Below are 24878 nucleotides of genomic sequence, written 5' to 3'. Positions count from 1 at the left end.
GAAAGGCCCGCTGAATGCCCTGTGGACGGGGACTTGCAGCCTCAACTTGGGAACAGACACAAAGAAAGAGGGTGGAGCAGATGCGGGTCCGATCCTGGCTCCGCCACCTCGGACTCCTCGTGTGACCACGGGCGGTTAATGAAACCTCCTATGAAAGCCTTCGTGTCCGCAGGGGACAGTGGCGCTCCTGACACAGGCTTGTGTCTGGGGTTGGGATGATGCCCTGAGGTGCCTGGCGGAGCCCCAGCGCGCCACGCCCGGGGTCATGAGCACAGGGTGAGTAAATTGGAGACAGGCTTACGTTTCTCACGTCCGGGACAGGCTGCCAAAGGGCTCTTGAAATTTCCGCTCAGCAGGCACTGCTGTGAGAGAGACCGCTAAGAACTGGCTTTGCGCCTCTCCTTGCTGTGTGACCTTGAACAAGACAGTGGGTCTCGCTAAATGAGGTTAAAAATGAAGGACTCCCCACACTGGGGGCCCCAGATGCATCCATTGCAAATACACCTCAAGTGTGGTTATTTTGTCTTTTTTTTTGCAAGATGCACGAAACCTGGTGCCGAGAGGCCCAGGAAGTAGTGTGTGGGCCAGGGGACAGTGGCCACTGCCGGACCAGCATGAAGGACTGAGCCGGACTGGGCAGAGCCCTTCTGGGTCCTGCAGATCTATCACCCTGGCTCTGCACACCGGGGGTGCAAGCATACCTTGGACTTGGAGGAAAGTCTGAGCGACGCAGGGGCCGAGATGTGACAAGAATCAAGGGCGCAGAGACCATGGGAACAGGGCCTTGGGGATAGACCCTTCAGAGATCATCGAACTCTATAAAGCAGTAAAACTACTTTTTCAAAGGGAGCCCAAAATAGGAAACAGACAAAAGCCAAGGAGTCCTCGGGAGGGCTGATTCTTCATTGTTACTGGAAAATGCTGCATTGTTTCGGGCATGTCGGCAGCGCACCAGGGTGGAGGGGCCCAGACTTCATTTCCTTTACCAATAAAATTACCAAAAAAAAAAAGAAAAAAATTCAGGACTGACATCTGCATCTGATTGACAGCCTCTTCCTGTTGCAGAATAAGGATGTTAAAAAAAGACAACTGCCACCTCCCAGCACCGTTTTTTCACAGAAGAAAGGTTTGCTCCCTCTCCATTCCAGTTAGGAAGCACAGGGCTTTAAAGGCAAGGAGGACACTGAGCTTCCTGGAACCTCACCGACTTGTCTGGAGTTTGCTCACTGGCTGATGTGAAATCTGTAGCAACAAAGCAGCTGCTGGGAACCGCTTCCAGAGGGTTTCTGGCCACACGGTTTGAAGAGTGTTGACTTGTCCCAATGCCCCAAATTTATAGATGTGGAAACTGAGGCCCTGAAAACAAGACAGCTCCTTCATTTTTGATGACACTTCCTAAGTGTCTGTCCCATGCGATGCACCATGCCTGGGTTAGCACCGGGGCTTCAGAGAGCAATGCCCTCTAGGAGAGTTGGATCCCACAGGAAGAATCCATCATTCATTCACTCTTTCATCAATAGCTTTTTGAGCCACTGCAACAGAGCAGCTACACAGAGCCATTAGGTACCACCTAATGGGGTTTCGAGTCTGATGGGACACACAGATAAAAGGAAAACTAAAGCAAGCAAATAAATGAGATGATTCTAGGGAGTGAAAGTGATACACAGATAATGGAATGGGGTAACAGGAGGGAGTGACAGTGGGGTGGTCAGGTGTGCCCCTCTGATGAGGGGATATTTATGTGAAGACCTGAACCGTCAGAAGAACCTGGAAGTGCAAAGCACTGGCAGAGGAACCTTCCAGACAGGGGAAGTAGCAGGAGCCAAGGTTCTGAGGTGGAAACGGGCTTGGTGTGGGGCAGCAGCACACGAAGGTTCCAGCGTGGCGGCCGGAGGTGGTGGCTACGGAGGGGAGAGGAGAGAGGGAGTGACAGCAGGTGCAGAAGCTCCGGTGAGGTGGGCACAGCACCAGAATCTAGAGACCTGAGTTATCGCTGTGCCTCCCTGTGTGACCTGGGGTAAGTCTGCTGCTCACTCTGGGCTTCTGCTCTGCAAAACAAGATTGCTGGACTAGACCAGGGATGAGAAATAGGTTTTACTGTTAGTGCCCATTCAGACTGGTGATAACAGTTGCCAGTGCACTGGGCTGAAAGGATCCTGAGGACTCTTCTGGGTTGATCAGCAAAGAGTATCGTAATCGATTAGTGATGTCTGCCACGGGTGGGAATTAGAAGGTGGTTGCATGCGTGCCACACACCTGCTTTTCCTGCATCACTCGTGACATGCAACCCACACACCTGCTATTCCTGCATCACTCGTGACTAAATTGGCAGGAAACTGCTTTGGATGTGTTTGTGCTTGCACCCATCTTCAGCATCTGTGTGTTTTCCCCTCTGGTGCATCGGCACTGAGTACTTGTGCCTCCACCCTCGGCACAGATCAACATCAGAGAATAGGATTAGCTAATGTGTTAGACCGCCTTAGAGTTTACATCAGGCCCGCGTGCTCATAACCCATGAGAGCTTCCCAGCAACCCTGGGGATGGGTCTTAAGTCTTTTCTCCTTATACCAGGCTTTGAGGCCCTGAGAGCTGATTTCTGGCCAGGCAGCTAGGAAGAGGCCTGGATTGGAACCCATCTCACTGCAAACACCATGCTCTTTCTGCTGTAACAGCCGCCTTCTCCGAGGAGGGGAGGGCCCTGCGCACATTTGGAGACTGTGCCCTGACAGGATCACGTCGGGGAGTGAGTCCATGGGAGTGGACGCTGACTGCCTGCTTCTCCCGTCCTCTCCTGCTCCCCCCGGGCCTGCTTCCTCCCAGCCAAAGTGAAGGTAGATTTACTAGAAGGAGCTGGCTCCCCGGCTGCCTGCTGTCTGGGTGCAGGAGATCGATTCCCAACAAGAACCTGGCAGCTTTCTCTCTGACTGCTGTCTGCTGTCCCTCTTCCTCCATTTCACCTGGGTCTGTCCCTGCCAAGGGAGCATGAGAGGGTGATAAATCAGAGAGCCCAGGCCTGGGTGGGGGCAACCTTTAGGGCAGGGGATCCTGTGGCCAGCTGGGCTCTGGTCCCAGAGCTGGGCTTAGCGGCCTGGATGCAGTCTGATGGGGCTGCTCTAACCAAGGCCCCCTGTCAGGAAAGGACGAGGCCGGAGGGGGGAATGTTGGGGTCTGCTTGGCAGCGACTGCTCAGGGAGCACCTCGCAGGCATCACTGCCTCAGCCTGCTGGAGGGGCAGTAGAGGGCATGCCCCAGGGGGCCAGCCTGGGTTTCAGCCCCGGCTTTGCTGTCTGCCAGCATCGTGAGCTTGAGCAAGTCGCTTAGCCCCTCTTTCTCATAGCACAATGGGAGTTGCATTTGTCATCACAAAAATAGTGCCACGTAACAAATGACCCCAAAGCTCAGTGTCTTAAAGCAACATTTATTCTCACGTTCAAGGACGGTGGGTCAACTGCACCTTGTCTGGGCTGGCCTGGACTCTAGGCTCTGGCTGCAGATTGGGTTGGAGTCTGTTCCATGTCTCTCATTCTCCTTGGACCAGCAGCTTCAGGGGCTTGTGAAGTCTGCTCTATGCGTGTTTATTCTGCAGGCCAGGCTGAAGGGGCAGCGGCTCCTGAGACATGTTCTTTTCATAGCATTTGACCAGTGCCCAAGAGGGCCCTCCCAGCCATGCAGGGACAGCCATGCCTCTGCTTTGATATCCTGTTGGTCAAAGCAAGTCACCCATTCAGGCCCAAAGTCAAGGGGTGGGTGGTCACTGCCCACGTGAGGCCATGACATGGCAAGAGTCTGGATGAGTCATTCTGTTATGGGGGAGGGGAGACTTGGGATCTAACGCACCTACCTCGAGGCGCAGAAGGACTGACACATCACTCCAGCGCAGACCCACCATGCGCCCGCCGTGGTCCAGGTGCGATGCAGAGTGCCTTAGGTGCGTCAGCTGTGCGGTGGCTGTCCCCTGCCATCTCCTTCACAGATGAGGACATGAGGCCCCAGGAGCTGAAATCTCACCAGGCCACCCTTCCCTGGGTCCCAACCCTTAGCCACTGTGCTCCAGGAACTTCCCCCAGTGCCGACTCGCTTACATCCAACCTGGCAATGGTCCCCAGAGGTACCTGTGGTCATTCCTGCTTTGTAGATGGGCTGTCTGAGGCCAGAGAGGGGAGTCCCATAGCTGAGATCACCCATGCATCCAAGAAGCCGTAGGGTCTGTCCACAGACCTCTGATTCTTTCCATGCTGAGTGCTGATAACTGTTCCTTTTAGCCTGAAATATTTATTGGGCTAGGAGGGCAGGGAGCAAGAACCTGTAAGTCAGGATGTCCAGATTTTGCCTCTGGCTAGCTGTGTGATGTGAGCAAGTCTCTGTTGTTTGACTTGGCTGGCGCAGAACAGACGGTGAATGACAGGAAAGCCCATTTCCCTCCACGAGCCCTGCCTGTGGAGAGGACGCTATTTCTATACATCCTCCAGGACGCAGCTCTCCTGGGCGCCGACCCTGCCCTTCCTCTGCCCTGGGCTCTGGGGCCAGGGAGGGCCTGGGGCCCGAAGGCCGGAGGATTTCCTGGCTCAGTCCCACCAGCTAGCCAGACAGCATGTACCAGGGCCCCCACCCAGGCTCCTCGCCGGAGTTCTCTGTTCTGTGCTTCTCAGGGCACACAGGGAGGGTGGCATGGGCTTTTGAGGGGTGACTGGTCCAGTGTCCTGCATTTGTCTAAGGCCTGGCTGGCCTAGGCCTGAGTCCTGGCCCTGCCACTAAAAAGCACAGTCTCATTTCTCTGAGCCTCAGTTCCCTCATTTGCCAAGTGGCCCACCATCTGTCACAGCACTCCTGACCCTGATGTTCTAGAGACGGGCCTGACAGGCCCCGTGGGAGCAAATGTCGCAGGCCTTTGCCTGTCTGAACAGGGGGAACCATCTCAGACCTGGGTTTCACGGACTGTTTAGAACAGGGGTCCCCAACCCCTGGGCCACAGACCGGTGCTGTTCCGCAGCCTGTGAGGAACCAGGCCGCACAGCAGGAGGCAGCAGGTGAGCGGGCGAAGCTTCATCTACAGCTCCCCATCTCTCCCCATGGCTCCCTATCTCTCCGCATCTCTCCCCATCGCTCCCCATCTCTCCCCATCTCTCCGCATCACTCCCCATCGCTCCCCGTCTCTCCCCGTCTCTCCTCATCTCTCTGCATCACTCCCCGTCGCTCCCCATCTCTCCCCATCGCTCCCCATCTCTCCCCATCGCTCCCCATCACTCCCTGCCTTTCCCCATCTCTCCCCATCTCTCCGCATCACTCCCCATCTCTCCCCATCGCTCCCCGTCTCTCCCCGTCTCTCCTCATCTCTCTGCATCATTCCCCATCTCTCCCCATCGCTCCCCGTCTCTCCCCATCTCTCTGCATCACTCTCTGTCGCTCCCCATCTCTCCCCATCGCTCCCCATCTCTCCCCATCGCTCCCCATCGCTCCCCATCTCTCCCCATCGCTCCCCATCTCTCCCCATCGCTCCCCATCTCCCCACATCGCTCCCCATTACCACCTGAACCATTCCCCTCCCCCAGTCCATGGAAAAATTGTCTTCCACGAAACTGGTCCTAGGTGCCAAAAAGGTTGGGGACCGCTCGTTTAGAACATCCGCTGGTATCTACGCTTCTGGTTTCTAGATGTGAGGATGGAATCAACTTGTTCTGAATGTCCTTCCTTCAAAGTTGCCTTAAGACGGACTCTTCTCCTGAGTGATTTGGGCTGGTCTTGCCAGAGGCAGGGGTCTGGACAAGATAATGCTGCCACTTCCTTTAGGCTCCTGGTCTGTGCCCCCCTGTAGGAATTTGCACCCTGACAAGCATCTTAGTGCTAATTAGACAGAGGCGCTGGCAGTTATAAGCAGTGGGGTTGGGGTACCCTAACTGCTGGAGGTGGAGGTGGAGGCTGCACTTCATGCTAATTACAGGGGCCCAGGGAACCCAGCTCTCTGTGTGTGTGTGTGTGTGTGTGTGTGTGTGTGTGTGTGTGTGTGTGTGTGTGTGATTCTTTAAAACTGCTAATTGTCAGGGTGAAAATATTTTCACACATTTGCTCTCCAGGAGAACATTCTTACGGAGCCCACTGGCAGCCTCGTTGAAGTCAAACGGCCACAGTCAACATGGAAATCCTAATTAATAGACGCTCATGCTGCTGTCGGGCGCGGCAGCGGAAGTAATTATCATGATTTAATTGACTTTTCTCCCCTCTGTTACGCATTCTGCTTTTTCCATTTTCTTGAGCTGGAAAGGGTTTTTTTTCCTTTCAAAACAAAAACAAAAACAAAAACAAACAAAAAAACCCTTCTCTCTCTTTTTTTCTCCCTTTTATGCAGACTGTCTCCACACCAGTGCTCTGTTTGTCAAATCCTATTACTGTAAATATTGTGACAGCACAAATCTCTATATTACAGAAAAGTCCAGTGCCTGAGCCAATGGCTTACTTATTAGGAGCGTGTTGGTTTTGTAAAGGTGCAGTCAGACCCAGAGAAGGCGCCTTGCAAGCAGAAGGGGAGTCGATTTGCTCAGAGGTGCTGGTTTCAGGAAGCTCCTTGGGATGGTGGGGGACTGAGGGCCACGCGCTAGAGCCACTGAAGGGAGGTTGCTGTCAAGAAACATCCAGAGTTCAAGGAAATCCAAGGGACACAAATGGGCCACTTCCAAGCTCCTAGAGCTAGAAAACCATCTGAAGAATTCTAAACTCTGCACAGGCCCCTTCAGGGCGGCTCTGTGCTCTCTCGTCTTTGACTAGCAGGGTCTGCTAATTTGGACCCTGACCCTGGGGAGTGGACCCTGTGTTCTCATGGGTTTTGGTCTCATGGCCAGTGCCCTTGGGGCCTCCCCCAGGGGGTCTGAACGTCTTCCCCACCGGGCCATGCCTTAGGCTGCCAAAGGTCAAATGATGGGCTGCCTTGGCACCGGTGTCCTCCCTGGTCCCATCATCTGTGGCAAGGGGGCAGGGGTCTGTGGTCTGCTGTCCACTCCTCAGGAGCTATGGGCAGAGCCTTTTGCGAATAGATGGGACTGTGGGAGGTGCCAACATAGCCCTTGAGAGCTTGACTGCTTGGGTTCCAGTCCTGGTTCAGCCACGTGCTGTGCATCCTGGGGGCAGATTACTTAAACTTCCTGCATCTTGGTATCGTCATCTATGAAATGATAGCCCTTACTTCATAGGGTTGTTATGAGAGATAAAGGACATCAATCTCGTGACGCACTGGATAAGCGCTCCATAAAATGTTCACTTATCAGGAGGGGCAGGTGGACGGGGAGGCAACTCCCGATGTCTGATCCGCAAGTGGGAAAATCTTGAGTCACAGATATTGAGGACTGCAACGAGCCCGCGTGACCACTAGGTTAGCTCTCTCATCATACACAAGGGGAAACTGAAGCACAGAGAGGGGATGTGACCTTTAATAATTTCATAATTAGTTAAATAATTTTAACTCATATGATATTGGGCTATTTGGCATGGAGCTAAAATTAAGACCCAGACATTTCCTTAGGTTTCACTGGGGATGCTTAAGAGTGCTTGACTTTTATTAGAACATTACAGATAATAAAATAAAAGAGAAGTTGAACCTGGGATTATTCAGTTTCTTTTCTTTGTCTCCATTTGGGAATTCTGAGTTAGGCTCATATTAAGGTTTTGGGGGGTTTTAAAAATATATATATATAAATAAATAAATTTATTTATTTATTTTTGGCGGTGTTGGGTCTTCATTGTTGTTCGCAGGCTTTCTCTACTTGTGGCAAGTAGAGGAGGGTTGCAGTGAGCAGGGTTCTCATTGTAGTGGCTTCTCTTATTGCGGAGCATGGGCTCTAGGCACACAGGCTTCAGGATTTGTGGCATGTGGGCTCAGAAGTTGTGGTGCATGGGCTTAGTTGCTCCACAGCATGTGGGGTCTTCCCAGGCCAGGGCTCGAATCCATGTCCCCTGTATTGGCAGGAGGATTCTTAACCACTGCACCACAAGAGAAGCCCCCTCATATTAAGGTTTTAATTTTTTTAAGGAGATTCATCATCTTCGTTGATCTTTTTCAGATGATTCCTGTGTGTTGGGTCAATTGGCAAGATATCGCCAATCAGCTATGTTATTTTAAACACTTAGCTTTTCTGAGCCTCAGTTTCCTCATCTGAAAAATGGGGCTAAATTACCCTACCTTGACTGAAAGCTTCTCAAGGGCGAGGATGGTTTCTTTTTTACCTCTTCTTCCTCTTCTAGAATGTTGTCTAACACATATTAGGTGTCTATAGGAATTTCTAGAAATGAGCTGAAAGATCTCGAGGTGTAGTTAGGGTCAGAAGGAGTCAGCTTTGTAGACAGGCTGTGTGGACAGCTGTGCTCCTGAAAGGTGAGGCCATTTGATGCAGGAATTGAGGTTCCAAGAAGTCATGATACTCCAAACCTTGGTGGGTATAGAGAAGGAAGACTTTTGCTGGTTCTGTTTCTTTGTATGGTTGGGGATGGAGGCCAGACTGGAGGGGGTTGAGAAGTAAGTGGAAGATGCAGAAATGGCGATGAGAGGTGTAGACAACTCCTGTGAGAAGTATGACTGTGAAAGGCAGAAAAGAGAGGGTCATTACTGTCCATGGGTGTAGAGGTAAAGTAATGGGTTTACCAGAGAACTTTTACATGTTGGTGAGACGGGACCAAGTATAGGAAGTGCTCAGTAAATGTTTCCTGAATTAAACGAACTTCTAGCTGAGCCTTTGGGGTTGCCAGGGTCCTTCCCAGCATTCTCAATAATGGTTGTGGGTGAGATGGTTGTAATAAATGAGAACCCAAGGCTAGCATATTGGCTAAGGCAGCGCTGAGTGCTGTATGAGGTAAAGCCTGAATCTCAGTGGTTTAACACAATGCAAATTTATTTCTCACTCAGCAACAGTTCAATGAAAGTGGAAAATGCCAAACAGAATTCAGGGCCCTTATTTCCTTCCATCTTCAACAGGAGGCTTCCAGGGTCACCACGGAAGGAGGAAGAAAAGGTAGAGAGGGCTCATCTGCTTCCTCATCACATTGGCCTAGGAGGGCTCACATCACTCCCACTCCCATTGGTGGAAATGAGTCACATGGCCACATAGGTGCAAAGGAGGCTGGGAAATGTAGTTCCTGGCTGAGCAGCCCTTTTCAAGCCATCGTTCTTCACTCTGGAAGGAAAGCACGCGTGTTTGGAGCCCAGTCAGTCTCCCTGCCCTGGAATTACAACCCCTTTTGGTTATCTGAGGAGCACTTTCCAGCAGCCTGAGGACACACAGCCTATCTAACGGAGATACATATATCTGTGGTGGGTGAGAATCCGCACATCCGCCACAGGGGACATGGGTTCGATCCCTGGTCTGGGAGCTAAGATCCCACATGCTGTGCGTGGTGCGACCTAAATAAATAAATAAGTAATCACCTTTAAAGCAAAATAAAAAAAACTGAGGAAGTGTTAGACCCCAAACGAAGACCAGGCCCCGCTCCTGAGCGCAAAAGAGAGACAAGTCATTGATCTGGGGCTCAGTTTGCCCAACTGTATGATATTAAGTCCCGATGGAGCAGCTCAAGGGGATTAAAGGAGCTCGGGGTCGGCGCAGGCTGGGTCTGAGCACCTGATCTTTCACCCGCCAGCGGGGTGGCACTGGGCAGGTTTCTAAACTTTCTGAGCGGTTGTAAAATCCTCCCTGAGTTGCCGTGAGGGTGAGGAGGACCCTCCGGCCACACAGTCGCCCCCAGCACACGTGAGCCGTGGCTGTGAGCACCCGCGCCACCTCTCCGCCGTTGCATCCCCAGGGATGAGAGGTCCTGACTCAGGTTTAAGGGCAAAGTGAATAGAATTGATGTTGCCAGGAGATCTTTTTGTCTTTGGCACTTTCCATCCTTCTCTGTGACAATAAGAGGAGCTCTTTGGAGTCGAGGAGCTGGGGGAGGGGGAGGAGGAGAAAGAAGTCAGCCCCTGGGAGCTGGGTCCCTCCGTTCCGCTCACACTCGAAGACGCGGGTCGAGGGTCGATGAGGCTTATTTCTCGCTCGTCTCTTAGCAGCTACCGGCGTTCGGCTCTGTGGCGGCTGCTGTACATCAGTGAGAAGGCAAGGCTTGGTGCTGGACCCCTCCCGCCACCCCCTGCCTCCTGCTCTCCGGGGCTTCAAGCCTCCGTGAAAAACAGCTGAAGGCTCGGCGTGGAGGCCTTTGAGTTCCTCTGAGCTGAGCTGAGCTCTGAGAAATCCGGAGGCTCCTGGGGTGTTTGCAGGGCCCCCTCCATGGACTGTCCCCTGCACTAGGGGGGTGCCCCACCCCCATCCCGTGCCCTTCCTAGCGCGCCTTATTCAGCATTCTGAGGTACCGTCCCGGGTACGTCTTCGGTGCGGTATTTTGCTGCATATTCTCCACTTCAGCTAATCAGTTGGCTTCTTGGGGGCCTCCGACCACCAGCCGGCTAGGGATGGGGGCAGGACAGGGGATGTGGTGGCCTCCATGTTTCTGAGGAAACCAAGCTGTGAGGGGGAGGGTCCCTGGGAAAGATGCGAAAGGAATGTGTCCGCAGGAGGGGAGTGGGTCATTCTGCTCTACCTTGTAGCCCGGCCCTCAGGGCCACTCAGTGACCTCCAAACAAAGCCGGGCCCTTGGCCTGGGGCTGTGGGAAGCCAGGCGGGGACAATGGGAGGAAGGAGAAAGCTGGGAGATAAAGCCCGGGGCCCTGGGGTCTGTGCCTGGGATTCCGGAGGCCGGCTTCTCTCACCCCGGTGAGGTGCAGCGTAAACACGGCTGGGCTTCCTGCGGCTACAGGGCCAGGGCCCTTTTCATTGTGCTGTGACTGCTGAGATTATTATTCCACTTCGGGAGAAGCCTAAGCAAGGACGGACTGCCCGGCTGATGCTTCCACAGGGACGCTGCCATCATTCATTCATTCATGACACAGACGTTGATTGGCACCAGCCGGTATAAAAGGCTTTGGTGCTGAGAATACAAAAATCAACATCCACCCACCCCAGTCCTCAGTAAACCCTTCTTTGGTCCTGGAGACAGATACCAAACAGGTCCTCATGGGTCAGTGTGGCCAATAGAACAATAGGAACGCACCCAGGTTTCAGAAGTGATGCTGAGAATGAAGCCTGGCACTGCCTTTTGGGGTGTGGGCACCGGTCAGGGCCTACCTGGGAGACCGGGGTATTCTTTTTTTTTTTTAAAGATTTATTTATTTTTTAATTTATTTTTGGCTGTGTTGGGTGTTGGTTGCTGCGCACGGGCTTTCTCTAGTTGTGGAGAGCAGGGGCTGCTCTTTGTTGTGGGGCGCTGGCTTCTCAGTGCAGTGGCTTCTCTTGTTGCGGAGCACGGGCGCTAGGCAGTGGGCTTCAATAGTTGTGGCACTCGGGCTCAGTAACTGTGGCTCACAGGCTGTAGAGTGCAGTCTCAGTAGTTGTGGCCCACAGACTTAGTTGCTCCGCAGCATGTGGGATCTTCCCGGACCAGGGCTTGAACCCGTGTGCCCTGCATTGGCAGGTGGATTCTTAACCACTGTGCTACCAGGGAAGCCCTTTTTAAAAAAAAGTTTATTTATTTATTTATTTATTGGCTGCATTGGGTCTTTGTTGCTATGCATGGTTTTTCTCTAGTTGTGGCAAGTGGGGGCTGCTCTTCATTGTGGTGCACAGGCTCCTTATTTTGGTGGCCTCTCTTGTTGCGGAGTATGGGCTCTAGGCGCGTGGGCTTCAGTAGTTGCAGCACATGGGCTCAACAGTTGTGGTTCCCGGGCTCTAAAGCACAGGCTCAGTAGTTGTGGTGCACAGACTTAGTTGCTCTGTGGTATGTGGGATCTTCCTGGTCCAGGGGTCGAACCTGTGTCCCCTGCATTCGCAGGCAGATTCTCAACCACTGCGCCACCTAGGAAGTCCTACCAGGGGTGTTCTGACCCGAGCACCCTTGATGCTTCCTGAGTACCAATGGTAGTCAGAGTTCCCTTTTTTGATCTCTATCTGACTCCAAACCAAAGGACTCTTAGAAGGCAGTGAATTAAGAGGCTGACATTTATCCAGCACCTTCCATGTGTCAGAAACTATTGTGGGAGCTTTTGCAGTGATCTTTTAATCCTCAGGACACCCTATGAGATAGGGCTGACTTTTATCCCCATTTCACAGTTGAGGGGACTGAGGCCCAGCCAGGGTAAGTCGCTGGCCCAGTTCACATCACGAGGAAGAGGGCCGCTGGGTGGGAGACAAGGTCTGCGGGACTCCAGGGCCCTCATGCTTCTCGCTGAGTCTTGCTGTGTTATGTAAACCTGCCCCCGCCCCGGGGGCTCACTGCGGGTTCTCAGGCTCTTGCAGAAGCTGAGCCCCACCTAGGACAAGGCTAGTCTTGGCTGACTTGGTGCATTCGAGAGGGCTCCCCTGTGTGTGTGGCAGGGGCGGTGTGTCTCCTGGCAGACCTGCGCTGCAACGGGAGTCAGGGTCTGGGCTGTCTCGTTAAAGGTTTCCGGCAGGTCTCTGGATCAGCCCTGGAGCCTGATAGAAACGCGTCAGGGTGGGTTGTCTATGGGTTTCCGTGTCACCTGGGGCCTGTCTTCCTTTACAAGGCCATTTTGTGGATTCTGAGTTTCCCCGCTTTCTACACAGAGACCCCGCTGGGCTTGTTTTTCCATCAGAATGTTTGGAGGTGGGTGATTTCACAGCATGTCTTACAGAACACGCGGGGTGCCGTGGCCTCGGAAATCAGGCTGTGTGCCCTCGCTCTGCTCCTCTGTTGGCTGTGGGGCCTCGGGCCTGGAGCTTGGAACAATGATAAAATCTCCCTTAAAGGGCTTGAGGAAAGACGGTGGGAGATAGGAGATATAAAACACTCTTTACCTCCCAAAGCTAGAGGGATACAGTAGAAAGAAGGGCTTTCCTGGAACAGGGAAAGCTAAAAAAAAAAAGTTGGCCTCCATCAGGACATGAACGGCGGGCCTTTTTGGATTGTCCCTGCAAATCTCACCAGTGTTAGCACCTCAGCCTCTGTGTGTTAGACGCTTTGCTCAGGGGTCTACCTGCGTCATCTCCTCTCACTAGGTTCAGAGAAGAGGCAACCTACTCACAGAGTGGTTAAGTAACTTGCCCAAGGTCACACAGCCGGCAGGTGGTAGAGCCAGGACTGACAATGGAAATCTGACTCCAGAGCCAGAGCCCCTCATCCCGTGGGTCTGCCTCTTAACGTCTGGGTGGCCTGTGGCTGGGCACACACAGGTGCTTGTGTTCTGAGCAGTGCACGAGTCAGCCGTGGTGCAGGCGGTTGCTCTGCGAGTCCAGGGAAAGGGCATGGTTTTTCCCTCTGCGTCATGTCATTTCTTTTGTCTGCCTTTTTGAAAGAGGCCGTTTGGATCCACCATGCCTCTCTCAGCATTCTGTGCTCCCGCTGCACGTAGAATAAAATCCCTGGCGACAGTCTGCCCCTGCCCTCTTCCACAGGTCACATCCCCTGCGCCCCACGCCGTCCCCATCAGCCTCGTTTCAATTCCTAGGACAGTACGAGCCCTTCCTTGCCTCAGTGGCCCCGCAGCGACTGTTCCCTCTGTTTAGAGCACTTGTCCAGCCTCTGCATGTGGCAAGCCCCTCGCGTTCTTCCGCGTTCAGCCTCCTTGGGGAGCCCTCCTTCCTCTTCTCTCTCATTCCACTCTATTTAGTGCCTTTGTGGCGCATGTCTCAAACTGGATTTACAGGTTGATTTGGATTTAATAATAGTGATTTGATTTAATAATAGTGCAAGTGCCACGGAGGCAGTGACACGTCCGTTCGTCGTTCAAACGCATCCCAGGATCGTGCTGGCTCTTGGCTTAAAGGTGTTGCTCACTATTTATTTGCTGATTGGAGAATGAGGGCCTGGGCCGGTTTAGCTGGACAGGAAAGGGGTGGGAAATGTTTATGGAGCATCAGTTAGGTACCAGCCATATTCTGGTCACATTCATTCAACTTCTTTGGTTTTAGGAGGAAAGATCATTTGTACTTTACCAGTGAGGAAACTGAGGCAAAGGGTGCTTAGACCAGGGATCCCTCAAATTCCTACATGGGCCAAGCAGCTAACACGAAGAAGTGAGTAGTAGGTTGAGTGACAAACGAACAAACAAACCAGGAGCCCGGGCTCAGTGATAAACCATGACTTGCTTGTCTGGGAGACACTAGGGAGTGGTGGGGACTGCGGTAGACTTGAAAACGTACTCCATCTGAGGAGAGAAGCTACCTTTCCGTGCTGGTATTTTCAGATCTTCTGAAATTAGAAAAAAAAGTGAAGTCAAAAACTTGAATTTTTTTTTTAATTTATTTTTATTTTTTAAGTTTATTGGATGCATTGGGTCTTCCTTGTGGCGCACGAGCTTTCTCTAGTTGTGGTGAACAGGCGCTACTCTTCATTGAGGTGCACAGGCTTCTCACTGTGGTGGCTTCTCTTGTTGCGGAGCACGGGTTCTAGGCTCATGGGCTTCAGTAGTTGCATAGGGCAGGTTTAGTAGTTGTGGTGCACGGGCTTAGTTGTTCTGTGGCATGTGGGATCTTCTCAGACCAGGGATCGAAACTGTGTCCCCTGCATTGGCAGGCGGATTCTTAACCACTGCGCCACCAGGGAAGTCCCTAAAACTTGGATTTTTAAGGAAATATTTTCCAGCTGTTAAATATTGCTAACTCATTCAAAGTTTTTTAAAAAAAATGTCACAGTACTATTGCTGTGCTAGACCAGTGGAGCTATGGCTTACCAGATGCTGCTTGTCCACTCTGGCTTAGAGTATGGGAAAGCAGGAGAGCTCCTTTGGAAATCTCAGTCTGTCCTGCCCCGTCAGACCTGTTGAAAGGCTCTCTCCTACCGATGAAAAGATAATATGTGCTTGGAGCTCTGGACTCAGACAGAAGAGGTGGCCCAAAGAAAAGATGTCAGGACTTCATGGCATGCTAGGCTGATGAGTGATGTTACTTTTTTTTTTTGTTCATTGCTTTCAAGGTCTTTCACCCAGGCCTTTGCCAGCCCTGGGGACCCCAGAACTTGGCTTTGAAACAAGCAAGCCCACAAATCCAGACCTGACCTTCACCGTGCTTATCCACACAGCCCGTTCATCACCCCTGGTCCTGCTTAGACATTTGGGTCATCAGAGTGTCTGGGTCATTCATTTACTCACCCATTCATTCCCAAATATATGTTTTTTTAAAATTTAACTAGAGTTGATTTACAATATTGTGTTAGTTTCAGGTGTACAGCTTCACATTCTTTTTCATTATAGATTATTACAAGACATTGAATATAGTTCCCTGTGCTGTACAGCAAATCCTTGTTGTTTATTTTATATCTAGTAGTGTGTATCTGTTAATCCAATACTCCTAATTTTTCCCTCCTCTTTCCCTTTCCCCGTTGGTAACCATAAGTTTCTTTTCTGTGAACATCCCAAGCTGCTCCACTCAGGTAGTCTGTGAGTCTGTTTCTGTTTTGTAAATAAGTTGATTTGTATTTTTTTTTAGATTCCACATGTAAGTAATATCATATGGTATTTGTCTTTGTCTGACTTACTTCCCTTGGGATGATAATCTTAGGTCGATCCACATTGCTGCAAATGGCGATGGTTTATTCTTTTTTATGGCTGAGTAGTATTCCATTGTATACATATACCACATCTTCTTTATCCATTCATCTGTAGATGGACACTTAGGTTGCTTCCATGTCTTGTATGTGGATGTCCATTCTGTGCTGGGCTGTAGTCTCCATGCTGGGGAAACAGTGAACAAACTTACCGTCCGCCTGGAACTCTCCTTCAGGAAGTAACTGGTGGGGCGGGGAGCTGCCCGAGACAGAGTGGTCCAGGAAGCCCTCTTGGAGGAGGTGCTGTTCGAGCAGAGACCTGAATGAAACACGGGAGTGAACTGAGCAAGGATCCAGGATAAGAGATCCTGAGCAGAGGGAGCACCGGGGCCCAGACTCACAGACTACCTGAGTGGAGCAGCTTGGGAGATTCAAGGAATAGTGAAGGGGCCAGTGGTCAAGGAGCGTGGGGAGCAGGAGAGGGGAGGAATCGCTCGCTCCCTTTACTGAGCTGGGCAGATGCCAGCCCGTCTGAGCTCTTGACTTGTGTCGTATGTCACTCATTCAATTCCCCACCTTATGAAATACGCATCAGGAGACTCACTTCTTCCCACGAGGGACACAGGCACAGAGAGGTTAAGTAACCTACCCCACGTTGGCATCCATCCTCAGTGGCCACTGTGTGGGATTCGAAGCCAGGCAGCCTGCCCCCGGGTCTCTTCCTTTTCACAAGCATGTTTTCTGCATCTTGCCGATGTCTGTACATCTAGCACCCAGCGCAGGTCCCAGCAGAGTCCATGTTGTGGGTGAATGAATGAGTGAGTGTATGATTCTCCTGTGTTTTCCTCTCAGTGGAAAGGAAACTTCATTTTTATCCTCAGCTCCCCTCTCTTCTTTTTTCCCTTGTTCCCTCCTGCTCCTTCTGTCCCTCCCCAGCCCAGCTTCTGTTTCCACGTCGCATCCCAGGACCCTCAACTTCCATGTCTGGAGTCTGACCCTCCCCCAATCGGGAAAGAATCTTCCCTGCTTTGAGCTGCTTTTCTCTATGTTCACCACTGAAACATAAACCCAGAGCAAGCCTCTCATCTCCCCCCGCCCCCCCCCCCAAACCACCATTGACCCCGGAGAGATCTGTCTCTCTGTGGCATCCTCATTCTCCCAGGGACCCCAGGGAGGAGCCTCCCACCCCCGCTCCTCTGGCCCCACAGCCCAAGTTTGTTGGTCTACCCTGGCCGGGCCTCCCAGGGCTGCTCCCCGCTCGCTGTTCCCGCTGCCTTGGGCCCCACTACTCCTGCTCTTCCCAGCCCTGCAGCAGCCCGTCTGCTTGTTCAGCTGACGGTCCCCCCACTGGCTTTCCCTCTCACTTATGCAAAGAAACCTCCCAGTGCCAGTCTTCACTGCCGTTTCAAGGCCTTGTGCAGAGGATGGGCCTGGGTGTCCCGGATCCCCATGGGACTTTTGCCGGCAGTACCCCTTGACATCTACCACGTGAGGCTGTTCACTAATACCTCTCTGCACTCCCACTCTGTGCCTTTGCACGCACAGTCCCGTCCACCAGGAATGCCCTTCCTCCCCTCTCTGCCTGCCTAAAGCTTCCACATTTGGAAGACACCTCCTCCAGGAAGCCTGCCTCCACTGCTCCAACAGAAGCACTGTCTCCCAACTTGGAGCTCTACGGCTCCACATTGTCTGCCCCCTACTGTCCACTTCTGTGCCCGGCTGTTCATAACTCAGGGCACAGGGTAGGGTCCTGGACGTGTGGACCTGGGTTCAAATCCTAGCTTTCCTTCCTGTTGGCTTAGTGACCTTGGGCAAGTAGCCTAACCTCTCTGATCCCATTCTTTCATCTGTAAAGTGGAATAGTGAGAGTACCTTGCTGGATTCATTTAATGATGAGAGACTAAGTGAAGCCCCCAGCTCCACGCTGGCATGCCGCAAATGGTGGCTGTGAAATAATTGCTGCTCCTTTGCCTCCAGCTGCCCTGATGCCAAGGGTGTTACTTTCCACTTCCTCCACAAAGCCCTCCCTGACCTCCCAGGCTTAGTCCTTCCTTCCTCTTACGCCACCAGCACTTAGAACAGGTATTGAATGCTTTTATCTTTTATGCTGGATTTGGCTTATGAGGGTGAACGACATCATCTTACGCCCAGGAGCTCTGCTGCAGTGACTGAGTTCACCGTGGAAGCTGGTCAACCCAGAGGGTGGCCAGCAGGGAAGAGGGACGGTGAGCAGGCAGGTCACCCTGCGGAGCAGAGAAGGTGCTGCGTGCAGGAACTGGATCTGATCCACATCTTACCTCTGCCTTGATTTTTCTTTATTTATTTTTTTACTTTGATGAAACTCAAGACCCCACAAGAGACCAGGAGAAACCAATAAGAGGTTGGGGGAGCAGAAGAGTGAAGGGAGAGATGCCAGGTGCCACCCCGCAGAGGCTGCTGCAGCCTGACCCCTCCAGGAACTCTGGGGTGTAAGTTGCGTCTCTGAATTTGTCTCAATTTGAGACAAGAGAGCCGGGCTGTCATCCGCCCACGCCCTCAGACATTGGCTGAGGGCCACTTGGAGCGTGGGGGAGGGATGTCAGCTCCCAGGCACGTCTGCTCCCTGTACACAGGGACAGAGGGCTCCAGCAGCCTAAGGGCAGCCTTCTCACGGGAGCCGCAGGTCCAGGCCTTCCGAGGAGGAAGCACACAAAAGGGGAGCCTGGGAGGAGCCCTGACAGTGCCGCTGCCGTATGTGATGCTCTTAGCTAGCACGTGGTGAGTGTGCAGCTTGTGGTACCTGGGATCAGAGTCACAGGACGATTGGTGAAGATAAGGGTCACAGAGAAGTTAGGACCTTGACCTGCAGATGCACAGCGCATCCGTGCAGGGGCTGGAGTCCGTAAATCCTTTGTCAGATGTCATAGTGCTTTGGAGTTCTAAGCTGAGATCCGATTCTTATGTCCTGAGAGCCTTTCTGTGCCTGACCCGGGGGTCTGGACTGCTCCCAGGGGCCCGATTCTGCTGGGAAAGGGATCTGTAGCGCAGCTCTGATCACGCCCCTCCCTGACTCTGTCGTCTCGTGGCTGCATCCTCTTTCACTGGGTGTGGGTGGAGCCACCACGATGTGTCCTCTCCACTGCTGTCGGGCCTTTGGGTGGAGTGCCAGGCAGAACAATGGTCCCCCAAAGATGTCCATGTCCTAGTGCCCGGGACCTACGAACAGATTTTCTTACATGGCTGAAGGGACTTTGTAGACGTGATTAAGGGAAGGATCTTGAGATGGGGAGATTATTTCGGATGATCTGGGTGGGGCCCGTTTAATCACATGGGTCCTTAAAAGAGGCAGAAGGAGGTTTGACTGCAGAAGGGGAGGGTCGGGGTGACGCAGCCCGAGAAAGACGAGGCTGGCTATGGCTGACCTTGAAGGTGGACGGGACCGTGAGGCAAGCAACGCAGGAAGCGTCTGGAATCTGGAAAAGGCAAGGAAAAGGCTTCTCCCTAGTGTTTCTGGAAGGAACGCAGCCCTGCTAATACCTTGATTTTTGCCCAGCGAGTTTCATTTTAAAGGACGTCTGGCTTCCAGAACGGTGAGATAATAGCTGTGGGTTGCTTTAAACCCCTGCATGCGTGATAATTCATTACCACAGCCAGAGGAAACCATGTTAGGTGGTGTGATGTGTCGGCTTGGCGAGGCTGTAGTGCCCAGTTACTGAAGCAGACACCAAGCGAGGCATTGCCCTGAAGGTGTTCTGTAGACGTGGCTACCATCTGCAGTCTGTTGACTTTAGGTACGTAGGAGGGCCTTACCCAATCAGTGGAAAGCCTGTAAGAGCAAAAACTGAGGTTTCCCAGGAAAGAAGGAATTCTGCCTCAAGACCGCATCAACCCCTCTCTGAGTTCCGGCCTGCCTTTCAGATTTGGGACTTGCCAGCCTGACAACAGCATGAACCAATTCCTTAAAAGAAATCTCTTGATACATACACACACAGATTTATGATATATATGTGATAACCTGCACATCACATATATATATATATATCATATATATAGGCTCTGTTTCTCTGGAGAACAGACGGTGCAGGTGGCTTCCAGTGTTTTAGGCTATCATGGACAGTGCTGCTGTGAACACTGTGGTGGACACACACACAGACGTTTCCGCTCCTTTACCTCCATGGGGGAGCTGCCTGGTGGTTCGGAGCGTTAGTGCCTTGGACCCTGGTCTCCCAGCTCCTGTCCTGCCCTTCCTCCACGACGACTGCCTCCCTGGCTTCCTGCAAGGGGAAGCCACTTCTCAGACACCCTCTGGGACAAGGCCAAATACATGAGCCTGCGTCCGCCTATTTCCTTCTCGTGAGTTTCTCTCTCAGGCTCTTCGTTCCCTTTGCCTGGGGCCTCTGGTCCATCTCTCTCCCTCCCATGGGGCCTCTGGTGTGTCCTTGCCCCTCTGTCTCCCCTGCACATCCTCTCTCAAATCCACATCCCTCTGCCATTCTTCCCCTCTCATCCAGCCTCTCTCTACTCCCTCCCTCCCCGCCTCCTAGAGTCTCTGCCCCAGGGGTCTCTTTCTGCCAAGTCCTCCCCCCCCACCACCTGCCTTCTCTCTGCTTTGCTAATCTTATCTAATTGCTTTCTGGAGCCGAGACTGGCACCATCAGAACGGAGCACGTGATGCGGGGTGGGGGTGACAGCGTGATGCCCCCAGGTGATCAGGGGCCTTTTAGGGGCTGGGGGGCCTTTGGTTGATGGGGAGTAGCCGGAGGGCAGGGAAGGCCAGTGACTCTGCATCTAAGGAGGCCAAAGTGAACACGATTTGTTGATTCCCCAGGCTCCCTGGCAGGACGGCCTCCCTGGGGCCCAGAGCTGGGGCCTCTCCCCCCACGCGCACTCCGCGTTGTGTGCACACTCCTAGATGCCACAGTCAGGGTGGGTGGGTGTGCGCCGCCCCTTGAAGAGCGGATCCCACGGCCAGGACCCCCCCGAGTGCAGGGCTGCCTCAGGAATATGCAGTGTCCTGGGTCAGCCTGGGCCTTGCTCTAAAGGAAACAAAGGTGCCACCTTGGCCAAGTCCTCCACGGGGAGAAAACTTCACCACTACGGCCAGGGAAACTTGAGCAAGGTTACTTGGAGCTCAGTTTACCTGCCTATAAAATGGGGCTGATGGTGATGCAGAGCTCAGTGCTGAGCACACAAGGAGATGTCTGGAGAGGGCGTCCCCCGGTGCCTGGCATGCACTGAGGGCCTTATAAAGACAGCCAGCGTTGGGACTTCCCGGGGGGGCGCAGTGGTTAAGAATCTGCCTGCCAATGCAGGGGACACGTCTTCCTGGTCCGGGAAGATCCCATATGCCACAGAGCAACTAAGCCCGTGAGCCACAACGACTGAGCCTGTGCTCTAGAGCCCGCGTGCCACAACTACTGAGCCCATGCTCAGCAACTACTGAAGTCCAAGAGCTCTATGGCCTGCCTGCTGCAACTACTGAAGCCCACGTGCCTAGAGGCTGTGCTCTGCAACGAGAGAAGCCACCACAATGAGAAGCCCGCACACCACACCGAAGAGTGGCCCCCACTTGCCGCAACTAGAGAAAGCCCATGTGCAGCAACGAAGACCCAACAGCCAAAAAAAGTTAAAAAAAAAAAAAAAAAAAGACAGCCAGCATTGTTATCTGGGGGTGGGGTGAGTGTCCTCGCCTGTCTCACCGGGGGAGGCATCTCTCTCTCTCTTTAGGGGAAGTTGATACAATCAGAGCTAGAAGCTGTGGGACATCACAAGACAAGCCCAGCGCTTTGGAAGGAATAAAGCCCTTTTCATAGGTGATCTCACTTAATGCTCTTAGCCCGGCGGGTGGGGGGTGGGGAATTATTCTTATATTGCAGCAGAGAAGACTCAAGTTCAAAGGCGTGAGGGAACGTGCACACCTGAGGGCACCCAGCTCTGAGCTGGGAGGGAGCAGGATGGCAGTCCAGGGCAGGCTGGCTCCAGAAGGTCCTCTTTTCCCTCCCTGGCCGCCTCCCAGAGGGGCGGGCGCAGACTCTGAGGGGCAAAGAAAACCTCAGGCTCCGTGCGCTTCAGCATCAGCGCAGCTGCACGCTGCTTGCCGCTGTGCAAAGCGTCCCGCCTTAATTATCCCGCTTGATCATGACACAGCCTGCAGTGCAGGCAGGAGATCTTAGCCCCGCTTTACAGACAAGAAAAGCACAGCCTGGAGAGATGGAATCACACGCCCGCAGGTGGCACGGAACCATCTGTCTCCAAGCTCAGGGCTTGGGGTTTGTGACCGTGGGCACATCTCTTCACTGCTGTGAGCCTGTTACCCAACTAATCCCATCTCCGAGGGTTGTAGTGAGAATTAAATGACACAAGGATGCAGAGAGCCTGGCATTGTCACAGTACCTGCTGGGTCCTCTATGCCTGAACATTTTCTTTCTTTGGGAAGTTCTTACATGAGCTCCTGAGAGTGGCACGAGCTCTGGAGTGCTGCCTGAGAGAATGAAAAACTGCACAAATATTTATTGAATGTCTGCTGTGTATATGTCAGAGGGTTTAATGGTGACAGATACAGTGGCTGCCCACATGGAACTTACACTCCAGTGCAGAAGACAGAAAATAAGGAAGCCATGAAGTCATCTAATGACTGCATGTTGTAATCAGTGATATGAAGGTGGGAAAAAAAACCCAAAAACCACAAAGAAGCACTGCTTATCTGGTCAGGCAAGGCCTTTGAGAAGGGGACCTCTGAGCCAGTGCCTAAAGCAGGTGAAGGCTGGCCATGCAGAGCTGGGGAGTGGAGGGTTCCAGGTTGAGAGGGCAAGACGTGCAAAGGCCCTGGGGCAGGAATGGATTCAAGTGTTGTAGGATGGAGGGAAGAGCATTATGGCTGGGGCCTAGTGAGAGGTGAGGGAGAGGTTCGAACCAAGGCCAGGGAGATTGGCAGGGATCTGGTCATGGGTTTGGACTTTATTCTATTCCATAAGTTGAATAAGAAGCTGTAGGGACATGATGTAATTTTGACTTTAAGAAGTAAGCAATTTATAAGCTCATAAACAGTTCTATTTGAAAGGATCTCTAAATATGATCTAGTCCAGCCTTGTACAGTGCAGTGGGGAAACTGAGGCCCCAGAGGTGAGAAGCTGGTGGCCAGTGTCACACAGCACATCAGGGCAGAAGCAGCTCTCAATCCCAGGACCCCAGTCTCCAGCTTCAGTGCTTCTTACTTTGAAAGGCCAGCAGAAGCCCCAGGCCAGGCACCGCCTGTCTCCTTCAAGGACGAGCCCAGCGCGGTCCTGGCCTGACAGCCTGAGGGACCACGCCAGCATCCGTGCCTTCCCAGGTCAAACCAGTGGCCATCCCTTTCCCACGATGACTTTTGTTCCATGGCCACTGTCTCACATCCCTTGACACCAAAAAAACACACGTGGGCCAAGTTTGAGTTTTAAACCACACCCTCAGCGTAGGGATCGCAATTCTGCCTGGATGTACTTGACCCCATGCAAAGAGACATCTGCTAGCAATTCTGGGAATGCAGTTAGCATTTTTGCTCTGTGATGCACAGAGCATTTCCCGAGCATGGCCATGTTTCTCTCTCCTGGAGGGGAGTCCTGGCAGCACGAGCCTCTTTCTGCAGATGGGGTGATGGGGCCAGGAGTGGCTGACTGACTTACACAGAGTGAGGGAGAGAGCATGAGCAAGACAAGGGGCCTCTCTTGGCAAGCGAAAGGGAAGAGAAAGAATAAAAAGAGCACACCGTCTCCCAATTCCAGCATCAGAACCTGAGAATCATTCTCCGGGCTTTGAGAATCGTAAAATGATGGGGCTGATAGGCCTTAGAGGTGGCCCGGTCCGATGGATCCTCTGGCGATTTTTAAAAAATATTTATTTATTTAGGCTGCTCTGGGTCTTAGTTGCGGCACGCAGGATCTTCGTTGCGGCATGCGGGATCTTTAGCGGTGGCATGCGGACTCTTAGTTGCAGCAGTTTGGACTCAGTTGCGGCATGCATGCGGGATCTAGTTCCCCGACCCGGGATCGAACCCGGGCCCCCTGCATTGGAAGTGCAGAGTCTTACCCACTGGACCACCAGGGAAGTCCCCTCTGGTAATTTTTTTTTTTTTAAATCCTATTTAGGAATAATGTATATACAGTAAAATACACACATCTCCAGTATACAGCTCAATGATATTTTTTTTTATATACCAAGTAACCACCATGCAGATCTAAATATAGGTGAAGCCTGGCCATGCCGAAATGGGGAGAGGAGGGCTCCAGATTGAGAGAAAAGATGTGCAAAAGCCCTGGGGCAGGAATGGATCCGAGTGTTGCAAGACGGAGGGAAGAGCATTATGGCTGGGGCCTAATGAGAGGTGAGGGAGTGGTCCTAGCCAACGCCAAGGAGGCTGGCTGAGACCCATCCCATCAGCCCAAAGGCTCTCCCGTGTCCCATCCCAGTTGGTACTCTCCTTTCCTCAGCCCCTTCACCCCCCAGGTAACTACTGTTCTGGCCTCAATCACCATCAAACTGTTGTTCTTGTTCTTTTTTATTATTTTTTTATTTATTTGTTTTATTTATTTATTGGCTGTGTTGGGTCTTCATTGCTGCACACGGGCTTTCTCTAGTTGCTGAGAGCGGGGGCTACTCTTCATTGTGGTGCACAGGCTCCTCATTGTAGTGGCTTCTCTTGTTGTGGAGCACGGACCCTAGGCGCGTGGGCTTCAGTAGTTGCAGCACATGGGCTCAGTAGTTGTGGCTCACGGGCTCTAGAGCACAGGCTCAATAGTTGTGGCGCACGGGCTTAGTTACTCCATGGCATATGGAATCTTCCCAGAGCAGGGCTTGAACCCGTGTCCCCTGCATTGGCAGGTGGATTCTTTACCACTGCGCCACCTAGGAAGTCCCTGTTGTTTTTGTTCTTGAACTTTATGTAAATGGAATCGTACAGCATGAACTCCTCCAGGCCTGGCTTCTTTCCCTCAACACAATGATTTTGTGATCCTTCCATGTTGTTGCACATGACAGCAGTTCTTTGTTTGTTTTTACTGCTGTGTAATATTCCATTGTGTGAAAAATATATATATACATATAAAACAGCTGATTTATCCATTTTTCTGTGGATGGACATTGAGTTGTTTCCCAGTTGGGGTACTTATAAATAAAGCTGCAACGGACATTGTGGTCCAGGTCATTCTCTGGGCATATGCAGGTATTTCTCTTGGGTGTGTAACTGGGAGTGGAAATGCTGAGTTGTCGTGGGTTCGACTTTCGTAGACAGTGCCAGAGGATGGTTGAGCCATTTGACAGTCTGTCCAGCAGTGTGTGAATGTTCTAGTCTCTCCATCTCCTCACCCACGCTTGGTGTCATCCCTCTGTTCAGGTTTAGTCAGCTGGTGGTT

The 24878-nt window shown here is 52.4% G+C and overlaps 1 protein-coding gene and 1 long non-coding RNA gene across 7 annotated transcripts in view; one reads left to right on the top strand and one right to left on the bottom strand.

The window, feature by feature from the left end:
• Window positions 1-24878, top strand: part of TSPAN18 (tetraspanin 18) — a 190843-nt gene that overhangs the window by 89503 nt on the left and 76462 nt on the right. The window lies entirely within an intron of this gene.
• Window positions 3450-4250, bottom strand: LOC130861326 (uncharacterized). The gene is made up of 3 exons (XR_009055567.1): window positions 4113-4250; window positions 3842-3965; window positions 3450-3699 (listed from the first exon to the last, which is right to left on the bottom strand). It is a non-coding gene; the product is annotated as an uncharacterized LOC130861326 (long non-coding RNA).

Source organism: Hippopotamus amphibius, chromosome 9 (assembly GCF_030028045.1).
Source record: "Hippopotamus amphibius kiboko isolate mHipAmp2 chromosome 9, mHipAmp2.hap2, whole genome shotgun sequence".
NCBI classification, from domain to species: Eukaryota; Metazoa; Chordata; class Mammalia; order Artiodactyla; family Hippopotamidae; genus Hippopotamus; species Hippopotamus amphibius.
This window is presented reverse-complemented; position numbering and strand designations above follow the sequence as displayed.